The sequence below is a fragment of the Eriocheir sinensis genome, chromosome 50, assembly GCF_024679095.1.
Source record: "Eriocheir sinensis breed Jianghai 21 chromosome 50, ASM2467909v1, whole genome shotgun sequence".
Classification (NCBI taxonomy): domain Eukaryota; kingdom Metazoa; phylum Arthropoda; class Malacostraca; order Decapoda; family Varunidae; genus Eriocheir; species Eriocheir sinensis.
Genome location: NC_066558.1, coordinates 6,137,755 through 6,141,779, shown reverse-complemented (window position 1 = coordinate 6,141,779; position 4,025 = coordinate 6,137,755).

Below are 4,025 nucleotides of genomic sequence, written 5' to 3'. Positions count from 1 at the left end.
AATATCAACAAAACTTTCATTTTTCCTAAACTCACATATGCCTCTCCTTTCTGGTTCTCCAGCCTCAACACCACACAGAGCAATAAACTTGAAAAAAGTACAGAAAAGAGCAACCAGGATCATCCTCGGCACCTCATATTCAGGTTACAATTATGCACTGGGTTCACTGGGCCTGAAGCCGCTAAACACCCTTTGTACTAACAACCTCCTCCAGCAACTCCTTAACAACCCCCGCCACCGTCACCTCCTCCTGCCCCACCCCCCCGCCGCGCCGCACAAGCTGGTGCCTAGACGCTCCCGAACTGACCGAACAACCCTGTACCGACCCTAGTTAGACTAATCAATAATAAGTAAATCTCTCTTAACTGGACTTATGGTGTATATGGTAATGCGTTGCCACAAGCTCTTCGTCTTTTATAGTAATTTTCTTTTATCTCTCCATCGATGCTACGCATGTTTATCTTAACTCTTACTTTATTGCACCAAAGATTGTAAATTTTATTCTTTTACATTTATATTTTAATTTTATTTTGCTTGCATCTCCAAGGCTGCCAAGGCAATAAACCGTATATTATTATTATTATTATTATTATTATTATTATTATTATTATTATTATTATTACACACACACACACTCTTGTATGCGGGCACACACACTCTTCAGTATGCGGGCTCACACACTCTCCCTTGTGCGGGCACACTCTCTCTCCCATGTGCAGACACACACACACAAAGGAACACAAAGGAACACAAAGGAAGAACAAACAACAGCAGACCTGCTGGTCCTTACGAGGTTGTTTGTGACAAGCTACACTAACTATCTAATCAAAAGTGGAAGATGAAGGACAGTAAAGGCGAAGGCTCCAGCCAAAGCTGGCAGGAAAGGAAAAAGAACCATGCAGCATGGAAAAACTGCATGGAAATTATGTAGGAAAGAGGAAAGAACTACCATTACTGCTACCACTAACCGGGCGATAAAAGCGGACAAGGACACCAGTATTCGAAAGAACTTAACGTTATTACGACAATGAGTAATATCTTAGTTGCTGGTTGGATTCAAAACACTTGTCTAATCTATTCTTGAAGGCCGTAACTGTTGTACTATCAACGACATCACAGGGTAGAGAGTTCCAAACATTAACAACTCGATTGAAGAAGAAGTGTTTAGCTTCGTGCGACGAGAATCTTTTACCACTTATCTTCAAATTGTGATTTCTTCTTGTTCTATTTGATCGATCAATTGTAAAGTAATCTTCCGCATTAATATCACTGAATCCTTTAAACATTTTAAACACTTCTATTAGATCGCCTCGCATTCTTCGTTTTGATAGGCTGAATAAATTTACTTCTTTAAGCCTTTGTTCATATGACAAATTTCTCAACCTAGGAATCATCTTTGTTACTCTTCGTTGAACCCGTTCCAACTTTTCTATGTCTTTTCTGTAGTAGGGAGACCAAAACTGTACACAGTACTCTAGACGGGTCGAACCAACGAATTATACAGTTTTAATATTACTTTTTTTTCCGATTTATTATTAAAGACTCGTCCGATGAAGCCAACCAATTTGTTTGCAGTTTTAACTACCTCTGAACAATGCTGACCGGGCTTTAAATCGCTTGATATAGTGATTCCAAGATCCTTTTCTTTACTTACTGCAGAAAGTTGTTGGCCATTCATTACGTACCGAACGCGATTGTTATTTTTTCCGATGTGCAACACTTTACATTTGTCAACGTTAAATTTCATTTGCCATTGATTGGCCCAACGTGCAAGTCGATCTATATCTGATTGTAAAGCTTCTTCGTCGAGTGTCGCAGTTACTTTACTAGCAATTTTTGTGTCATCAGCAAATTTTGATACTTTGCCAGTGAGCCCATCATCGATATCATTAACATAAATTAAGAAGAGCATGGGGCCAAGCACTGATCCTTGAGGTACGCCGCTTTTGACATCGAGCCAGTTAGATGTAACACCGTTTAGAACTACTCTCTGTTTCCGCTCAGAGAGCCAGTCCGCAAGCCAATTGTGAATGTTACCCGAGATACCGTGCGCCAGTAGTTTGTTGAGCAATCGTTGGTGGGGGACCTTATCAAATGCCTTTTGAAAACCCAGATATATGATATCTACTGATCTGCTTTCATCGAACACCTCAAAAATATAGTGAAAAAAATCAAGTAAGTTAGTCAAACACGAACGTTTACTACGGAAGCCATGTTGCGAATTATTTATCATATTATTTTCTTCGAAGAATTTCACCATATTGTCGCGAATGATAGTCTCCATTAACTTACAAACAATAGATGTCAGGCTAATTGGTCGATAGTTTCCTGGATTAGACTTGTAACCCATTTTGAAAATTGGTGTGACATTTGAAAGTTTCCAATCCGACGGAACTTTTCCAGCTGTTAAAGATTTATTGAATATGATGGAGAGCGGTTTACAAATTTGATGTTTGATTTCTTTTAAGACCCTAGGGGTAATTTTGTTTGGACCAGGAGCTTTGCTTACTTTAATCTTTTCAATTGTACGTAAAATGTCACTTTCTACGATGAGCACGCCACTTAACATCTTTTCGGTCCTTCTAACCTCCGGCGGTTGAGGTGATAAACAATCTTCGTCGGTAAATACGGATGCGAAAAAGTTATTTAGGATTGTAGCCATTTCATTTTCATCGTTCGTGTGGTTACCATTTTCATTAGCAAGCGGTCCGATACCACAAGTGAGTGACTTTTTATTATTTACATAGCTGAAAAATTCTTTAGGATTAGATTTACTTGTTTCCGCTATATATTCTTCAAGATTTTTCTTGCTTCGTTTTATTAATTTCTTGGTTTCGCGGCGAATTCTGTCCAACTCTAGTTTGTCAGCCTCGCTCTGAGTTGATATGTATCTACCAGAGCTGGGCGCGTTACTGGATTTGGGGTAGTCCGCTACTCCTCCGCACCTCGGACACAGGTAGTCCACACCTGTACTGCCGCACCTATTTTTTTTTTCGCTCGGTCCGCTACCGGACCTCCTCACCTCCGCTACTGTACCCAAAACTATTAAAGCGCGCTTGAAAAAAACTAGTCCGCACCTCAAAAATAAAACAAAATAGTACAAGGCAATAATACATCAAGCTTCATATATATATATATATATATATATATATATATATATATATATATATATATATATATATATATATATATATCTCTATATATATATATATATATATTACACTGAAGGGGTTCAGCTCCACGTCAGACAAGGAAATGTCTGACGTCGCCAGCAACGTAGGGGTTCTGGAGGCTGACGGTGCAGGCGTGCTGGTTCTGTAGCTCACGCTATTGACGCTACTATCCCCTGACACACTCCTGCTCCTGTCGCTATCACCTCTTTTCACGTATCTGTCCATGTTTATTTGTAAACACTAAACACTAAATAATCGCAGTGAATCACTAAATGTCAAAAGATTCTGAAAAGAAAAAGAAAATTGACACAGTGATCAGCTGGTAGCACACAGCCCGCCAAAACGCGCGAAAGTAATGCCGCGGACTGTTTGTCGTCTTCGTTTTTTATCTTTGAAAATCTCAGGTGCGGAAGTCTGGACCCAAAATTTCCCCTGTCCGCACCTGTTACTTCCGCACTTTTGAAAACGTTCCGCACTTCCGGGCTTCCGCACCTCGTTTGGCGGTCCGCAGGTGCGGAGGAGCGGAGGTCCGGACCGAGGTGCGGAAGTGCCCAGGTATGGTATCTACTATATACGCATTTTTTAAGAGATAGGCTATTTTGAATTTCATTATTCCACCATTTGGGTTTCTTCTTAGAAGCTGAACGTCTGTTACGATAGGGTACGCATATGCTTATGGCATTGTTCAATATTGTGGTGCAGGCCCCCCAAGATTTATCAATATCTGTTTCCGCCGTGATTTCAGTCCAGTCAGAATTATTTAGAATTGATCGGAGTCTTACGAAATTCGCTCTCTGATAATCAGGCACCTTTTCTTTACTAGGAGTTACTTTACTTTCTTTCATATTGATG